Here is a 21,020-nt window from a genome sequence, read left to right as displayed (position 1 = left end):
CTGCCCTGTACTGAGGGTCTCAGGCTGCCCTGTACTAGTGATTCCCTGTGCTGGTGATGCCATGCTGCCATGTGCTGTGATGCCCTAATCTCTTGTACAGGTGGTCCCCTGCTCTCCTATGCAGGTGGTGCACTGCTGCTCTGTGCATGTGGTGCCCTGTTCTCCTGTGCAGGTGATGCCCTGCTGCCCTGTGCAGGTGGTACCTTGTTCTCCTGTTCATGAGGTGCCCTGTTCTCCTGTGCAGGTGATGCCCTGTTCTTCTGAGCAGTTGGTGCCCTGCTCTCCTGTGCTGGTGGTGCCATCCTCTCCTGTGCAGGTGGTGCCCTGCTGCCCTGTGCAGGTAATGCCCTGCTCCCCTGTGGTACTGATGCCCTGCCCTCCTGTGCAGGTGGTGCCCTGTTCTCCTGTGCAGGTGGTTTCCTGCTCTCCTCTACAGGTGATGCCCTGCTCTCCTGTGGTGGTGTTGCCCTATTCTCCTGTGGTGGTGATGCCCTGCTCTCCTGTGGTGGTGATGCCCTGCTCTCCTGTGGTGGTGATGCCCTGCCCTCCTGTGCAGGTGGTGCCCTGCTCTCCTGTGCAGGTGATGCCCTGCTCTCCTGTGCAGGTGGTGCCCTGTGCAGGTGATGCCCTGCTCTCCTGTGGTGGTGATGCCCTGCTCTCCTGTGGTGGTGATGCCCTGCAATCCTGTGCAGGTGGTGCCCTGCTCTCCTGTGCAGGTGATGCCCTTCTCTCCTGTGGTAGTGATGCCCTGCCCTCCTGTGCAGGTGGTGCCCTGCGCAGGTGATGCCCTGCTCTCCTGTGCAGGTGGTGCCCTGCTCTCCTGTGGTGGTGGTGTTGCCCTGCTCTCCTGTGCAGGTGGTGCCCTGCTGCCCTGTGCAGGTGGTGCCCTGCTCTCCTGTGCAGGTGGTGCCCTGCTGCCCTGTGCAGGTGGTGTTCTGCTCTCCTGTGCAGGTGGTGCCCTGCTGCCCTGTGCAGGTGGTGTCCTGCTCTCCTGTGGTGGTGATGCCCTGCTCTCCTGTGGTGGTGATGCCCTGCTCTCCTGTGGTGGTGATGCCCTGCAATCCTGTGCAGGTGGTGCCCTGCTCTCCTGTGCAGGTGATGCCCTTCTCTCCTGTGGTAGTGATGCCCTGCCCTCCTGTGCAGGTGGTGCCCTGTGCAGGTGGTGCCCTGCTCTCCTGTGGTGGTGGTGTTGCCCTGCTCTCCTGTGCAGGTGGTGCCCTGCTGCCCTGTGCAGCTGGTGCCCTGCTCTCCTGTGCAGGTGGTGCCCTGCTGCCCTGTGCAGGTGGTGTCCTGCTCTCCTGTGGTGGTGATGCCCTGCTCTCCTGTGCAGGTGTTGCCCTGATGCCTAGTGCTGGTGATGTCCTGCCCTCCTGTGGTGGTGATGCCCTGCCCTCCTATGCAGGTGGTGCCCTGCTGCCCTGTGCAGGTGGTGCCCTGCTCTCCTGTGGTGGTGATGCCCTGCCCTCCTATGCAGGTGGTGTCCTGCCCTCCTGTGCAGGTGGTGTCCTGCTCTCCTGTGGTGGTGTTGCCCTGCTCTCCTGTGGTGGTGTTGCCCTCCTCTCCTGTGCAGGTGGTGCCCTGCTCTCCTGTGGTGGTGGTGCCCTGCCCTCCTGTGCAGGTGGTGCCCTGCTCTCCTGTGCAGGTGGTGTCCTGCTCTCCTGTGGTGGTGATGCCCTGCTCTCCTGTGGTGGTGTTGCCCTGCTCTCCTGTGGTGGTGATGCCCTGCCCTCCTGTGCAGGTGGTGCCCTGCTGCCTAGTGCTGGGCACCTGTTCCTTGCAGTGGTGCCTCCATCCTGAGCTGTGAGCAGCAGATGGCATCACAGGCAGGAGGTGGGTCTTGTGCTGGTAGCACTGGTGATGCTGGAGCTGGGAGCAGAGCTGTGTGTGCTGTACTCTGGAGCACTGCATCCCTCTCCTGTCCTCTCCTTCCATCCTCTGATACTAGTGGATTACCCTGGATTGCAGCCATGGATCTTGGGGGAGCCGGTAACCCCTTCCATCCCAGGCAGCTGTGACCACTCCTGGCACTTTCCTTACTGCTGTCTGTCCGGCTTCTTCCACGGATTCTGCAGTCTCCAAGATGCTCCAGTGCTCAATGCACATCCCAAGTCTCCAGGGTACCCGGGCTTAAAGGTAAGTGCTCCAGGAGCTGCAGAAACTACCAGCTCCTGGCTGGGCATGCTGGGGGTTGTAGTGCTACTACTGTATACACAAGGACAAGCACTGGAAGTCTACAGGTCTTCTAGGTGGCACTGACTTGTCCTGGGTGAGCGGCTTATTGCTACTATTATTACTACTATTATTACTACTGTTATGGGTGATTAGGAGTTGATCTTTCCTGGCAGACATCAGCGGACAATAGAGAGCACAGGAGGAAGGGTCAGCGAAGGGGAGACTGAGTAGTAGTAACCACTACTAATTTTTGGAATGACACAGACCCAGTGTGAAGATATTTATGTAAAATGTATCCATTAGATATCTCACATTTATCTATGAATCTACTCATCTATATTTCTTCTATCATAGATATTTCTATCTATCTATCTATCTCCTATCTATCTATCTCCTATCTATCTATCTATCTATCTATCTATCTATCTATCTCCTATCTATCTATCTATCTATCTATCTAGCTCCTATCTATCTATCTATCTATCTATCTATCTATCTATCTATCTATCTATCTATCATCTATCTCCTATCTATCTATCTATCTATCTATCTATCTATCTATCTCCTATCTATCTATCTATCTATCTATCTATCTATCTCATATCTATCTATCTATCTATCTATCTATCTATCTCATATCTATCTATCTATCTATCTATCTCATATCTATCTATCTATCTATCTATCTATCTATCTATCTCATATCTATCTATCTATCTCTTATCTATCTATCTCCTATCTATCTATCTATCTATCTATCTATCTATCTATCTATCTATCTATCTATCTCATATCTCCTATCTATCTATCTATCTATCTATCTATCTATCTCTTATCTATCTATCTCTTATCTATATATCTCTTATCTAACTATCCATGTATCAGGAGTTAGGAATGTGACTAGTGCTCTCAGGAGAGGGAGTAGCAATACCTACTTCTTTATTGCATCCCCATAATAAACTTTGTGAAGATATTTATGTAAAATGTATCCATTAGATATCTCACATTTATCTATGAATCTACTCATCTATATTTCTTCTATCATAGATATTTCTATCTATCTATCTATCTCCTATCTATCTATCTCCTATCTATCTATCTATCTATCTATCTATCTATCTATCTATCTCCTATCTATCTATCTATCTATCTATCTCCTATCTATCTATCTATCTATCTATCTATCTATCTATCTATCTATCATCTATCTCCTATCTATCTATCTATCTATCTATCTATCTATCTATCTCCTATCTATCTATCTATCTATCTATCTATCTATCTATCTCATATCTATCTATCTATCTATCTATCTCATATCTATCTATCTATCTATCTATCTATCTATCTATCTATCTCATATCTATCTATCTATCTATCTATCTATCTATCTATCTCATATCTATCTATCTCTTATCTATCTATCTCCTATCTATCTATCTATCTATCTATCTATCTATCTATCTATCTATCTATCTCATATCTATCTATCTATCTATCTCATATCTATCTATCTATCTATCTATCTATCTATCTATCTATCTCATATCTATCTATCTATCTATCTATCTATCTATCTATCTATCTCATATCTATCTATCTATCTCTTATCTATCTATCTCCTATCTATCTATCTATCTATCTATCTATCTATCTATCTATCTATCTATCTATCTCATATCTCCTATCTATCTATCTATCTATCTATCTATCTATCTATCTATCTATCTATCTATCTCTTATCTATCTATCTCTTATCTATATATCTCTTATCTAACTATCCATGTATCAGGAGTTAGGAATGTGACTAGTGCTCTCAGGAGAGGGAGTAGCAATACCTACTTCTTTATTGCATCCCCATAATAAACTTTCACATCAGTTAAAAGATGATCCATCCCTTTCCTATCTATCTATCTATCTATCTATCTATCTATCTATCTATCTCATATCTTTCTATCAATTTATCCATCCATCTATCTGTAAACTATCTATCTATCCATCCCCCATGTATGTATGTATGTATCTATATATCCTATCCACTATCTATCTATCTATCTATCTATCCATCCTATCCAGTATCCATCCATTTATCTATAAACTATCTATCCATCTATCCATCTATCTATCCCATGCCAGTAATTCCGGCAGATATTTTATGACTGTATATATAAGATAAGGACACAATCAGGGACATTATAACAATCCCCCTAAAAGTTCCCGTTCCCAGCCCCCTCCTCCCTGTTGTCTCTCCTGTGACCCTTTGCCTTTATGTAGACATGTATACCTCACTGGAGAGGTTTTGGACACATGTTTCAGTACAGTAACATGGGAGGTCCATGAGTCTGGTGCTGGAGGTTACTCCAGGCGGAGGATACACGAGTCCCTGCTCATCTCTCCAGTCCTGTTTGTGTTGGATTAAAGGAATTTTTGGGGTATTTTAGAGGAAAAGCTTTGTGTGTGCATCTGCCATAGAGGGAGAGGAGGCTGGAACATGTATAACGCATAATGATGATGATAATGACAGCACTAATTATAATGAGGGGAGTAATAACCATCACTGTGTGAAGTGATCCGAAGATGTCACCGGCGCCAACTCGCTGTAGTCACAGTCTCCAGGAATAACAACCGCTCCTTAAAGGGGACCTCTCACCCCTCCTGACACATCACATCTGCTTAATAATTACACTCCGGAATTAAAAATTCTCCATCATCTTTTCCTAGAAACCGGTATTTTTTTTACCGTTCCTCTAATATTCCTTCCTTAAAACAAATTGACAAGGGGGCGTTACCAGCTAGGAGGTGTGTCCTTGCAATCTCAGACCTGACACGCCCAATTTATGAGTGCGATTTGTAACACCCAGTTGTCAATTTATTCATTAACTTCCAGGAGGAATAACAGAGTAGCCAGACAAGATTCTTTCATATGATAAAAGGAGAAGTGAAACTGCTCTTAAAGGGGTTGTCTGCTTTAAAAAATCTCATTTTCTATTACTGGATTCTTGATTAATTTTGGGGAGAAGCCCCCCCTCTGGGGTCAGGACCCTCATTTAGTAACCAGAGATGTATAAAGCCCAATCTCTTACCTTGGAGGACTGCAACGATCCATAGATCGCACTTGATCGCAATGGACGCAGTGTAATGCTTAATGTTCCCTGTGGGGGGAGCTCCAGGCACCTTCCTATAACTACAATCAGTTAGGATTAACTTTACCAAATGTATCTACAGGCAGTCCCCGGGTTACATACAAGATAGGGTCTGTAGGTTTGTTCTTAAGTTGAATTTGTATGTAAGTCGGAACTGTATATTTTATCATTGTAACCCCAGCCAGAATATTTTTTGGTCTCTGTGCCAATTGGATTTTAAAACTTTTGGGTTGTCATAAGAACCAGGATTAACAATAAATCTTAGTTGAAGACGCCTGTGATAACTGTTACAGCTGATTATTGTAGCCTAGGACTAAAGTACAGCAAATTCCCAACATCCAGAGGTCCGTTTGTAACTAGGGGTCGTATGTAAGTCAGGTGTTCTTAAGTAGGGGACCGCCTGTATATCCTAAACCAGTCCGATATCTGAAATTTTGTTTTACATTTTTTAAAACTTTTTATATTTTTAACAAACAGCGCCCCCCTTGTTCATGGCGGTTTCCCACATTGCAGCTTAGTAGACAAGGCCCTGAGTGACCTCGTAATAATAAGTGAATCCTGCATTGAGTTAGGATCCTGATGCACTTCCACCTGTGTGTCGGAAATCCAGGGATAGATCTTGTATAAAATCTGAAATTCAGTGAACATCCGATACAATTATTACACTGGATTTTTAATTTAGACTAAAAACAATGACATCTTCCCAGTTTTAATATATTTTTTATGAGAATCTCACCACTAGGGGCGCTGTTGTATTTAAGTCAATCAATAAGGAAGAACTGTAGCCCTGGATCCAGAGGTGTCGTCTGGGTTCTGGTCATTTTGGATACTGATGACCCACTAAACTGCTGTTCTAGGTTTTATCTGGTACAGGGACCTATTGGGGGAAAATGTTACCTGCAGACAGGACACTAGGTGCAATCTGCTAAGCTCATACTGCTCTATAACATGCTGCCTGCAGACAGGACACTAGGTGCAATCTGTTGAGCTCCTCCTGCTCTATAACATGCTGCCTGCAGACAGGACACTAGGTGCAATCTGTTGAGCTCCTCCTGCTCTATAACATGCTGCCTGCAGACAGGACACTAGGTGCAATCTGTTGAGCTCCTCCTGCTCTATAACATGCTGCGTGCAGATAGGACACTAGGTGCAATCTGTTGAGCTCCTCCTGCTCTATAACATGCTGCGTGCAGATAGGACACTAATTATAATCTGCTCAGCTCCTCCTGCTCTATAACATGCTGCCTGCAGATAGGACACTAGGTGCCATCTGTTGAGCTCCTCCTGCTCTATAACATGCTGCCTGCAGATAGGACACTATTTATAATCTGCTCAGCTCCTCCTGCTCTATAACATGCTGCCTACAGATAGGACACTATGTACAATCTCATTATCTCCTCCTGCTCTATAACATGCTGCCTACAGATAGGACACTGGGGCTCATTTACTAAGGGTCCAAACGCCGCACTTTCGTCTGGTTTCCCAAATATTCCGTTTTGCGCTGAATTGCCCCGGGATTTTTGCGCACGCGATTAGATTGTGGCGCATCTGCACCGGGTTTCACGCGACAGAAATCAGGGGCGTGGCCGTCGGACAACCCGAACGATTCGGAAAAAACGCGGAATTTAAAAAACTATTTGTGTTGCAAGATCAGCACTCACATGCACCAGGAAGAAGAAGGTGAACTCTGGCGGACCTCGGCGCAGCAGCGACACCTGCTGGATATCGGGCGCACGACCTTAGTGAATCTCAGCACACCCGAATCCTCGTCGGACAACGTGAGTAAGTAAATGTGCCCTACTATGTACAATCTGCTCAGCTCTTCCTGCTCTATAACATGCTGCCTGCAGATAGGACACTATGTACAATCTGCTCAGCTCCTCCTGCTCTATAACATGCTGCCTGCAGATAGGACACTATGTACAATCTGCTCAGCTCCTCCTGCTCTATAACATGCTGCCTGCAGATAGGACACTTTGTACAATCTGATCAGCTCCTCCTGCTCTATAACATGCTGCCTGCAGATAGGACACTATGTACAATCTGATCAGCTCCTCCTGCTCTATAACATGCTGCCTGCAGATAGGACACCATGTACAATCTGCTCAGCTCCTCCTGCTCTATAACATGCTGCCTGCAGATAGGACACTTTGTACAATCTGCTCAGCTCCTCCTGCTCTATAACATGCTGCCTGCAGATAGGACACTTTGTACAATCTGCTCAGCTCCTCCTGCTCTATAACATGATGCCTGTAGATAGGACACTGTGTAAAATCTGCTCAGCTCCTGCTCTATAACATGCTGCCTGCATAACACTTGCATAAAAGGAGTTAAATTTCATGCATTATATAGCACTTCTAGATTCGGCCATATTCAAAATTGTTTAATAAGTCTCATAGGAAACTATTCGATCCTGGGATCCATTAAGTTAAATGGGACTACCAGAATGTCATATCAGAAAAAACAGTCCCAGATCTGGCTCACCGCACTCCAGCACGTGCAGGAGTACAGTCACCACTACCGGCACGTGCAGGAGTACAGTCACCACTACCGGCACGTGCAGGAGTACAGTCACCACTACCGGCACGTGCAGGAGTACAGTCACCACTACCAGCACATACAGGAGTACAGTCACCACTACCAGCACGTACAGGAGTACAGTCACCACTACCGGCACGTGCAGGAGTACAGTCACCACTACCGGCACATACAGGAGTACAGTCACCACTACCGGCACATACAGGAGTACAGTCACCACTACCGGCACGTGCAGGAGTACAGTCACCACTACCGGCACGTGCAGGAGTACAGTCACCACTACCGGCACGTGCAGGAGTACAGTCACCACTACCAGCATGTGCAGGAGTACAGTCACCACTACCAGCACGTGCAGGAGTACAGTCACCACTACCGGCACGTGCAGGAGTACAGTCACCACTACCGGCACGTGCAGGAGTACAGTCACCACTACCGGCACGTGCAGGAGTACAGTCACCACTACCAGCACGTGCAGGAGTACAGTCACCACTACCAGCACGTGCAGGAGTACAGTCACCACTACCGGCACGTGCAGGAGTACAGTCACCACTACCAGCATGTGCAGGAGTACAGTCACCACTACCAGCACGTGCAGGAGTACAGTCACCACTACCAGCACGTGCAGGAGTACAGTCACCACTACCAGCACGTGCAGGAGTACAGTCACCACTACCAGCACGTGCAGGAGTACAGTCACCACTACCAGCATGTGCAGGAGTACAGTCACCACTACCGGCACGTACAGGAGTACAGTCACCACTACCGGCACGTGCAGGAGTACAGTCACCACTACCGGCACGTACAGGAGTACAGTCACCACTACCGGCACGTGCAGGAGTACTGTCACCACTACCGGCACGTGCAGGAGTACAGTCACCACTACCAGCACGTGCAGGAGTACAGTCACCACTACCAGCACGTGCAGGAGTACAGTCACCACTACCAGCACGTGCAGGAGTACAGTCACCACTACCAGCACGTGCAGGAATACGGTCACCACTATCGGCACATACAGGAGTACAGTCACCACTACCGGCACATACAGGAGTACTGTCACCACTACCGGCACGTGCAGGAATACGGTCACCACTACCGGCACATACAGGAGTACAGTCACCACTACCGGCACGTGCAGGAATACGGTCACCACTACCGGCACATACAGGAGTACAGTCACCACTACCAGCACATACAGGAGTACAGTCACCACTATCGGCACATACAGGAGTACAGTCACCACTACCGGCACGTGCAGGAATACGGTCACCACTACCGGCACATACAGGAGTACAGTCACCACTACCGGCACGTGCAGGAATACGGTCACCACTACCGGCACATACAGGAGTACAGTCACCACTACCAGCACATACAGGAGTACAGTCACCACTATCGGCACATACAGGAGTACAGTCACCACTACCGGCACGTGCAGGAATACGGTCACCACTACCGGCACATACAGGAGTACAGTCACCACTACCGGCACATACAGGAGTACAGTCACCACTACCGGCATGTGCAGGAGTACAGTCACCACTACCGGCACCTACAGGAGTACAGTCACCACTACCGGCACGTGCAGGAGTACAGTCACCACTACCGGCACGTGCAGGAGTACAGTCACCACTACCGGCACGTGCAGGAGTACAGTCACCACTACCGGCACGTGCAGGAGTACAGTCACCACTACCAGCACATACAGGAATACAGTCACCACTACCGGCACATACAGGAGTACAGTCACCACTACCAGCACGTGCAGGAGTACAGTCACCACTACCAGCACATACAGGAGTACAGTCACCACTACCAGCACATACAGGAGTACAGTCACCACTACTGGCACATACAGGAGTACAGTCACCACTACCGGCACATACAGGAGTACAGTCACCACTACCAGCACGTGCAGGAGTACAGTCACCACTACCAGCACGTGCAGGAGTACAGTAACCACTACAAGCACGTGCAGGAGTACATTCACCACTACCAGCACATACAGGAGTACAGTCACCACTACCGGCACGGGCATGAGTACAGTCACCACTACCGGCACGTGCAGGAATATGGTCAACACTACCAGCACGTGCAGGAGTACAGTCACCACTACCGGCACGTGCAGGAGTACAGTCACCACTATCGGCACGTGCAGGAATACGGTCACCACTACCAGCACGGGCAGGAGTACAGTCACCACTACCAGCACGTACAGGAGTACTGTCACCACTACCAGCACGTGCAGGAGTACAGTCACCACTACCAGCACATACAGGAGTACAGTCACCACTACCAGCACGTACAGGAGTACAGTCACCACTACCAGCACGTGCCGGAGTACAGTCACCACTACCAGCACGTGCAGGAGTACAGTCACCACTACCAGCATGTGCAGGAGTACAGTCACCACTACCAGCACGTGCAGGAGTACAGTAACCACTACAAGCACGTGCAGGAGTACATTCACCACTACCAGCACATACAGGAGTACAGTCACCACTACCAGCACATACAGGAGTACAGTCACCACTACCGGCACGTGCAGGAGTACAGTCACCACTACCAGCACGTGCAGGAGTACAGTCACCACTACCAGCATGTGCAGGAGTACAGTCACCACTACCAGCACATACAGGAGTACAGTCACCACTACCGGCACGTGCAGGAGTACAGTCACCACTACCGGCACATACAGGAGTACAGTCACCACTACCGGCACGGGCATGAGTACAGTCACCACTACCGGCACGTGCAGGAATATGGTCAACACTACCAGCACGTGCAGGAGTACAGTCACCACTACCAGCACATGCAGGAGTACATTCACCACTACCGGCACATACAGGAGTACAGTCACCACTACCGGCACGGGCATGAGTACAGTCACCACTACCGGCACGTGCAGGAATATGGTCAACACTACCAGCACGTGCAGGAGTACAGTCACCACTACCGGCACGTGCAGGAGTACAGTCACCACTATCGGCACGTGCAGGAATACGGTCACCACTACCAGCACGTACAGGAGTACTGTCACCACTACCAGCACGTGCAGGAGTACAGTCACCACTACCAGCACATACAGGAGTACAGTCACCACTACCAGCACGTACAGGAGTACAGTCACCACTACCAGCACGTGCCGGAGTACAGTCACCACTACCAGCACGTGCAGGAGTACAGTCACCACTACCAGCATGTGCAGGAGTACAGTCACCACTACCAGCACGTGCAGGAGTACAGTCACCACTACCGGCACGTGCAGGAGTACAGTCACCACTACCGGCACATACAGGAGTACAGTCACCACTACCGGCACGTGCAGGAGTACAGTCACCACTACCAGAACGTGCAGGAGTACAGTCACCACTACCGGCACATACAGGAGTACAGTCACCACTACCGGCACGTGCAGGAGTACAGTCACCACTACCAGCACGTGCAGGAGTACAGTCACCACTACCGGCACGTGCAGGAGTACAGTCACCACTACCAGCACGTGCCGGAGTACAGTCACCACTACCAGCACGTGCAGGAGTACAGTCACCACTACCAGCACGTGCAGGAGTACAGTAACCACTACAAGCACGTGCAGGAGTACAGTCACCACTACCGGCACATACAGGAGTACAGTCACCACTACCGGCACGTGCAGGAGTACAGTCACCACTACCAGCACGTGCAGGAGTACAGTCACCACTACCAGCACGTGCCGGAGTACAGTCACCACTACCAGCACGTGCAGGAGTACAGTCACCACTACCAGCACGTGCAGGAGTACAGTAACCACTACAAGCACGTGCAGGAATACAGTCACCACTACCGGCACATACAGGAGTACAGTCACCACAACCAGCACGTGCAGGAGTACAGTCACCACTACCAAAACGTGCAGGAGTACAGTCACCACTACCAGAACGTGCAGGAGTACAGTAACCACTACAAGCACGTGCAGGAGTACAGTCACCACTACCAGCACGTGCAGGAGTACAGTCACCACTACCAGCACGTGCCGGCGTACAGTCACCACTACCAGCACGTGCAGGAGTACAGTCACCACTACCAGCACGTGCAGGAGTACAGTAACCACTACAAGCACGTGCAGGAATACAGTCACCACTACCGGCACATACAGGAGTACAGTCACCACAACCAGCACGTGCAGGAGTACAGTCACCACTACCAGAACGTGCAGGAGTACAGTCACCACTACCAGAACGTGCAGGAGTACAGTAACCACTACAAGCACGTGCAGGAGTACAGTCACCACTACCAGCACGTGCAGGAGTACAGTCACCACTACCAGCACGTGCAGGAGTACAGTCACCACTACCAGCACGTGCAGGAGTACAGTCACCACTACCAGCACGTGCAGGAGTACAGTCACCACTACCAGCACATACAGGAGTACAGTCACCACTACCGGCACGGGCATGAGTACAGTCACCACTACCGGCACGGGCATGAGTACAGTCACCACTTCCAGCACGTGCAGGAGTACAGTCACCACTACCAGCATGTGCAGGAGTACGGTCACCACTACCAGCACGTGCAGGAGTACAGTCACCACTACCGGCACATACAGGAGTACAGTCACCACTATGTGTATACGCAGGAATATGGTCACCACTACCGGCATGTAAACGGTCATAAAGATGTCTTTTATCATTATCTGCCGGGAACATCTTCATTAGTAAAGCAGTGAGACGTCTGAGGACAGAGGAAGAATCTTTTCCTCTATTTTGCTGTTGCATCGGGTTTTACAAGGTTTTCTTGATATCTGGGGACCTGTATATTGGAGATAATAAGTCCTAACACACAGACATCATGCACACAGCAATGTCCTGAGCCCATAGCCGTGTGGACGCGGACATAGTCCCTATGAGATGTATTAAAGGGGTTTGCTTCATAAATTAGGCCATTAACCCCAGAGAGGGGAATCCAGCACATCCATGCATTACATGCTCCGCAATATGTATTTCACTGACTTCTACATGTGATTCTACATTTCACCAGCAGTGGCCGCTGCAGGCAAAATGGATAATTAGAGGGGTAGGTAAAAAATAACTGGCACTGATCACCTGATTAAGAAGAGGTTATCCTTAGAAGACAATTCCTTAAAGTCACTTACAGGCTCGGCTCAGTTGTTTGGCTGTAAAAGCATAGGTTGACAGCTTTGCCATAAAGATGAAAAAATGTTATAGATCAAACTTCTAAAATGTATGATGTCTACAGTAGCTCAGTATATACTGCTCATACTCCATCAGGACAGCCGGACCAGCACTTCTCTATTCAGCCGATGGCACCTGCAGGGCTCAGGAGGAGATTTTGGTTTCCTGGATGTCTGCGGGTTCATATAAGATTGTTTCTGCAACTAAGGGACCAGTTCCATTATTAATGGGGTTCTCCGAGGTAAAAGCATTGAATAACAATCATATAGATAGAACATCAATTTTACCGCTATGAACAGTTCATCTGTGGGGTGGCCGAACGTTCAACCCACACCGATCTAATATTTTACATAGGGGGCAGTATTATAGTAGTTATATCCCTGTACATAGGGGGCAGTATTATAGTAGTTATATCCCTGTACATAGGGGGCAGTATTATAGTAGTTATATTCTTGTACATAGGGGGCAGTATTATAGTAGTTATATTCTTGTACATAGGAGGCAGTATTATAGTAGTTATATTCCTGTACATAGGGGGCAGTATTATAGCAGTTATATTCTTGTACATAGGGGGCAGTATTATAGTAGTTATATTTCTGTACATAGGGGGCAGTATTATAGTAGTTATATTCTTGTACATAGGGGGCGGTATTATAGTAGTTATATTCCTGTACATAGGGGGCAGTATTATAGTAGTTATATTCCTGTACATAGGGGGCAGTATTATAGTAGTTATATTCCTGTACATAGGGGGCAGTATTATAGTAGTTATATTCCTGTACATAGGGGGCAGAATTATAGTAGTTATATTCCTGTACACAGGGGGCAGTATTATAGTAGTTATATTCCTGTACATAGGGGGCAGTATTATAGTAGTTATATTCCTGTACATAGGGGGCAGTATTATAGTAGTTATATTCCTGTACATAGGGGGCAGTATTATAGTAGTTATATTCTTGTACATAGGGGGCAGTATTATAGTAGTTATATTCTTGTACATAGGAGGCAGTATTATAGCAGTTATATTCCTGTACATAGGAGCAGCATTATAGTAGTTATATTCTTGTACCCAGGGGGCAGTATTATAGTAGTTATATTCTTGTACATAGGAGGCAGTATTATAGTAGTTATATTCTTGTACCCAGGGGGCAGTATTATAGTAGTTATATTCTTGTACATAGGAGGCAGTATTATAGTAGTTATATTCTTGTACATAGGGGGCAGTATTATAGTAGTTATATTCCTGTAAATAGGGGGCAGTATTATAGTAGTTATATTCTTGTACATAGGGGGCAGTATTATAGTAGTTATATTCTTGTACATAGGGGGCAGTATTATAGTAGTTATATTCTTGTACATAGGGGGCAGTATTATAGTAGTTATATTCCTATACATAGGGGGCAGTATTATAGTAGTTATATTCTTGTACATAGGGGGCAGTATTATAGTAGTTATATTCTTGTACATAGGGGGCAGTATTATAGTAGTTATATTCTTGTACATAGGGGGCAGTATTATAGTAGTTATATTCTTGTACATAGGGGGCAGTATTATAGTAGTTATATTCTTGTACATAGGGGGCAGTATTATAGTAGTTATATTCCTGTACATAGGGGGCAGTATTATAGTAGTTATATTCCTGTACATAGGGGGCAGTATTATAGTAGTTATAGTCCTGTACATAGGGGGCAGTATTATAGTAGTTATATTCTTGTACATAGGGGGCAGTATTATAGTAATTATATTCTTGTACATAGGCGGCAGTATTATAGTAGTTATAGTCCTGTACATAGGGGGCAGTATTATAGTAGTTATAGTCCTGTACATAGGGGGCAGTATTATAGTAGTTATATTCTTGTACATATGGGGCAGTATTATAGTAGTTATATTCCTGTACATAGGGGGCAGTATTATAGTAGTTATATTCTTGTAAATAGGGGGCAGTATTATAGTAGTTATATTCTTGTACATAGGAGGCAATATTATAGTAGTTATATTCTTGTACATAGGAGGCAATATTATAGTAGTTATATTCCTTTACGTAGGGGGCAGTATTATAGTAGCTATATTCTTGTACATAGGGGCAGTATTATAGTAGTTATATTCCTGTACATAGGGGGCAGTATTATAGTAGTTATATTCCTGTACATAGGGGGCAGTATTATAGTAGCTATATTCTTGTACATAGGGGCAGTATTATAGTAGTTATATTCTTGTACATAGGGGGCAGTATTATAGTAGTTATATTCTTGTACATAGGGGGCAGTATTATAGTAGTTATATTCTTGTACATAGGGGGCAGTATTATAGTAGTTATATTCTTGTACATAGGGGCAGTATTATAGTAGTTATATTCTTGTACATAGGGGCAGTATTATAGTAGTTATATTCTTGTACATAGGGGGCAGTATTATAGTAGTTATATTCTTGTACATAGGGGCAGTATTATAGTAGTTATATTCTTGTACATAGGGGCAGTATTATAGTAGTTATATTCTTGTACATAGGGGGCAGTATTATAGTAGTTATATTCCTGTACATAGGGGGCAGTATTATAGTAGTTATATTCTTGTACATAGGGGCAGTATTATAGTAGTTATATTCTTGTACATAGGGGCAGTATTATAGTAGTTATATTCTTGTACATAGGGGCAGTATTATAGTAGTTATATTCTTGTACATAGGGGGCAGTATTATAGTAGTTATATTCTTGTACATAGGGGCAGTATTATAGTAGTTAGATTCTTGTACATAGGGGCAGTATTATAGTAGTTATATTCTTGTACATAGGGGGCAGTATTATAGTAGTTTAATTCCTGTACATAGGGGGCAGTATTATAGTAGTTATATTCTTGTACATAGGGGCAGTATTATAGTAGTTATTTTCTTGTACATAGGGGGCAGTATTATAGTAGTTATATTCTTGTACATAGGGGCAGTATTATAGTAGTTATATTCTTGTACATAGGGGGCAGTATTATAGTAGTTATATTCTTGTACATAGGGGGCAGTATTATAGTAGTTATATTCTTGTACATAGGGGGCAGTATTATAGTAGTTATATTCTTGTACAGAGGGGGCAGTATTATAGTAGTTATATTCTTGTACATAGGGGCAGTATTATAGTAGTTATATTCCTGTACATAGGATCAGTATTATAGTAGTTATATTCCTGTACATAGGGGGCAGTATTATAGTAGTTATATTCCTGTACATAGGGGGCAGTATTATAGTAGTTATATTCTTGTACATAGGGGGCAGTATTATAGTAGTTATATTCTTGTACATAGGGGGCAGTATTAAAGTAGTTATATTCCTGTACATAGGGGTCAGTATTATAGTAGTTATATTCTTGTACATAGGGGGCAGTATTATAGTAGTTATATTCTTATACATAAAGGGCAGTATTATAGTAGTTATATTCCTGTACATAGGAGGCTGTATTATAGTAGTTATATTCTTGTACATAGGGGGGGCAGTATTATAGTAGTTATATTCTTGTACTTAGGGGGCAGTATTATAGTAGTTATATTCTTGTACATAAGGGGCAGTATTATAGTAGTTATATTCCTGTACATAGGGTGCAGTATTATAGTAGTTATATTCCTGTACATAGGAGGCTGTATTATAGTAGTTATATTCTTGTACATAGGGGGGGCATTATTATAGTAGTTATATTCTTGTACATAGGGGGCAGTATTATAGTAGTTATATTCTTGTACATAAGGGGCAGTATTATAGTAGTTATATTCCTGTACATAGGGTGCAGTATTATAGTAGTTATATTCCTGTACATAGGGGGCAGTATTATAGTAGTTATATTCTTGTACATAGGGGGCAGTATTATAGTAGTTATATTGTTGTACATAGGGGGCAGTATTATAGTAGTTATATTCTTGTACATAGTCGCAGTATTATAGTAGATATACTCTTGTACATAGTCGCAGTATTATAGTAGTTATATTCTTGTACATAGGGGCAGTATTATAGTAGTTATATTCTTGTACCCAGGGGGCAGTATTATATTAGTTATATTCCTGTACATAGGGTGCAGTATTATAGTAGTTATATCCCTGTACATAGGGGGCAGTATTATAGTAGTTATATTCTTGTACATAGGGGGCAGTATTATAGTAGTTATATTCCTGTACATAGGGGGCAGTATTATAGTAGTTATATCCCTGTACATAGGGGGCAGTATTATAGTAGTTATATCCCTGTACATAGGAGGCAGTATTATAGTAGTTATATCCCTGTACATAGGGGGCAGTATTATAGTAGTTATGTTCTTGTACATAGGGGGCAGTATTATAGTAGTTATATTCTTGTACATAGGGGGCAGTATTATAGTAGTTATATTCTTGTACATAGAGGCAGTATTATAGTAGTTATATCCCTGTACATAGGGGGCATTATTATAGTAGTTATATTCTTGTACATAGGGGGCAGTATTATAGTAGTTATATCCTTGTACATAGGGGGCAGTATTATAGTAGTTATATTCTTGTACATAGGGGGCAGTATTATAGTAGTTATATTCTTGTACATAGGGGGCAGTATTATAGTAGTTATATTCCTGTACATAGGAGGCAGTATTATAGTAGTTATATCCTTGTACATAGGGGGCAGTATTATAGTAGTTATATTCTTGTACATAGGGGGCAGTATTATAGTAGTTATATTCTTGTACATAGGGGACAGTATTATAGTAGTTATATCCTTGTACATAGGGGGCAGTATTATAGTAGTTATATTCATGTACATAGGGGGCAGTATTATAGTAGTTATATTCCTGTACATAGGGGGCAGTATTATTGTAGTTATATTCCTGTACATAGGGGGCAGTATTATAGTAGTTATATTCTTTTACATAGGGGGCAGTATTATAGTAGTTATATTCCTGTACATAGGGGGCAGTATTATAGTAGTTATATTCCTGTACATAGGGGGCAGTATTATAGTAGTTATATTCTTGTACATAGGAGGCAGTATTATAGTAGTTATATTCTTGTACATAGGGGGCAGTATTATAGTAGTTATATTCCTGTACATAGGGGGCAGTATTATAGTAGTTATATTCTTGTACATAGGGGGCAGTATTATAGTAGTTATATTCTTGTACATAGGGGGCAGTATTATAGTAGTTATATTCCTGTACATAGGAGGCAGTATTATAGTAGTTATATTCTTGTACATAGGGGGCAGTATTATAGTAGTTATATTCTTGTACATAGGGGGCAGTATTATAGTAGTTATATTCTTGTACATAGGGGGCAGTATTATAGTAGTTATATTCCTGTACATAGGAGGCAGTTTTATAGTAGTTATATCCTTGTACATAATGGGCAGTATTATAGTAGTTATATTCTTGTACATAGGGGACAGTATTATTGTAGTTATATTCCTGTACATAGGGGGCAGTATTAAAGTAGTTATATTCCTGTACATAGGGGGCAGTATTATAGTAGTTATATTCATGTACATAGGGGGCAGTATTATAGTAGTTATATTCATGTACATAGGGGGCAGTATTATTGTAGTTATATTCCTGTACATAGGGGGCAGTATTATAGTAGTTATATTCTTGTACATAGGGGGCAGTATTATAGTAGTTATATTCCTGTACATAGGGGGCAGTATTATTGTAGTTATATTCTTGTACATAGGGGGCAGTATTATAGTAGTTATATTCTTGTACATAGGGGGCAGTATTATAGTAGTTATATTCTTGTACATAGGGACAGTATTATAGTAGTTATATTCCTGTACATAGGGGGCAGTATTATAGTAGTTATATTCTTGTACATAGGGGGCAGTATTATAGTAGTTATATTCTTGTACATAGAGGGCAGTATTATAGTAGTTATATTCTTGTACATAGGGGGCAGTATTATAGTAGTTATATTCTTGTACATAGGGACAGTATTATAGTAGTTATATTCCTGTACATAGGGGGCAGTATTATAGTAGTTATATTCCTGTACATAGGGGGCAGTATTATAGTAGTTATATTCTTGTACATAGGGGCAGTATTATACTAGTTATATTCTTGTACATAGGGGGCAGTATTATAGTAGTTATATTCTTGTACATAGGGGGCAGTATTATAGTAGTTATATTCTTGTACATAGGGGGCAGTATTATAGTAGTTATATTCTTGTACATAGGGGGCAGTATTATAGTAGTTATATTCTTGTACATATTGGCAGTATTATAGTAGTTATATTCCTGTACATGGGGCAGTATTATAGCAGTTGACACTAAATTAAATGAAGGTATGAGGCCAGTTATGTATTTCCTGCGCTCTTTTCCTATGTTACTTGTAACGTTTCTTATTTATAGGATTAGTATTATACGTCTTTTCATTACATTTCTATAAGCAGTGAGCTGTGTCCTTTCTTGCAGTTCGCTCTTTGTAGATCCGTGGCCTCCGAGTCCATCAATAAATGTCTCCCGCTGTGTCACTGCGTTGCGATTCCTCGGTCTCTATCAGAATGTAGTAGGTGCAGTATACGGCGCGGCGGTGTCAGGGGGTGATGGATGAAGCATTGCCGCTAGATGCAGCCTCCCTCGTGTGGTAATCACTTGTAGAATAGGATATATTCTTCCCCCAACATGTTTTTATTAGATTTCACAAGGCGTCGGTGCAAGCGGCGCCGGAGACTTCTGTGCTGGGGAGGATTTTGATTATTATCGCTCCCTGGACTGGACCTTATGCAGACATCACACAGCACATACGTCTCATAGGCCATTACCCGAGTAAGGACGTGTATTAACCTCTGGGTCCCGGCTGACTAATGTTGTGTGACGCTAACATAAGATTGTCACCCCCAAGGCCACATATAATTCATAGGTTCCATTTCACCACAAGGAAATAGCTTGGGGCACTACAAGTCCCAGCTTCAGAACAGAACGGATAATGGGGGACAGTGTATGTACCCGGATAACTACCCAGACCCTGGGGAAAGGGAGAGAGAGAAGAGGAGAATAAGATAGAAAATACATTTATATTGATGAGATAATATTGATCAATGTAGATCAAAGTTTTCTTTATTGTGAATTTTTAAGGGTAATCCAAAATGGGGCAGATTTCTGGTGGACGAGGCATGAAAAAAGGGTGTTCTGACCCGTACAGAACTGAGTGTGATGGTGCGGGGATTAGGGTGAGATGAGACATACTATAGACCAGTGGTGGCGAACCTATGGCACTGGTGCCGGAGGTGGCACTCAGAGCCTTTTCTGCGGACACCTGGGCCTTCACCTAGAGCACCCAGGCCTAGAGTTTGCCAGACAGGACTCACGGTTTCCTCCTGCGGTCCAAGACAGCTCAGGAGGTGCCATGCTCAGCGCTACTTTTAAGCAACATCCTTGGCTGCCAGGACTACAGGAGGAGCAAGAAGGGCTGGATAGAGATGAATTGTCATTGGAGCTCCTGCTCTGGGTCCCCTGATTCTTCCTCTTCAGGGGACCCTGAAAGTTAGCTACAATACAAATTTCTCCATCTTCTTTCTATTGTATTGGTGTCCTCAGGATGCCAATACAATTGAAACCTGTGATACAACAGGAATCAATTGCTTAAACTGGCATGTCGGCACTTATAGGTGGGTTTTGGTTGTAGTTTGGGCACTCTGTCTCTAAAAGGCTCGCCATCACTGCTATAGACCGAGGCTCAAATATCTGCCAGGTCTGAGGGAAGGTAACGATTGACACTCGTTCTTAAGAGCTACCACATGGTGGCGCTACCAACCCCCGATTATGTGAACAGAACCTCCAGCGATAAGGAGATCAGGGATCCCGTTTGCACTAATGAGAGGAGTGGCAGGGTGAGCGTGGTCTATGCCGCTCCATTCAGTTCCTCAGCGCTCGGGTATCTCCAGACAATCCCATAGAGGTGAATGGAGCGGCAGGATACGGACTCAGCCGATCCCTTTAGTAAGAATGGATCCACGTTCTCCTTTTTGCTTGGGGTCCCTCAGGGATTAGGATGTTATCCCCT

At 44.6% G+C, this 21,020-nt stretch overlaps 1 protein-coding gene across 1 annotated transcript in view; it reads left to right on the top strand.

Moving 5' to 3' along the window:
• Nucleotides 1–1,835: 1,835 nt before the first annotated feature.
• Nucleotides 1,836–21,020, top strand: part of THSD7B (thrombospondin type 1 domain containing 7B) — a 445,789-nt gene continuing 426,604 nt past the window's right edge. Inside the window, exon 1 of the mRNA XM_072122242.1 lies at nucleotides 1,836–2,133. The gene's annotated coding sequence lies outside the window, so the exon portion shown is untranslated. The remainder of the gene's footprint in view (nucleotides 2,134–21,020) is intronic.

The sequence above is a fragment of the Engystomops pustulosus genome, chromosome 8, assembly GCF_040894005.1.
Source record: "Engystomops pustulosus chromosome 8, aEngPut4.maternal, whole genome shotgun sequence".
Classification (NCBI taxonomy): domain Eukaryota; kingdom Metazoa; phylum Chordata; class Amphibia; order Anura; family Leptodactylidae; genus Engystomops; species Engystomops pustulosus.
The sequence above is the reverse complement of the archived record's forward strand: the minus strand, read 5'-3'. Positions and strand labels throughout refer to the sequence as shown.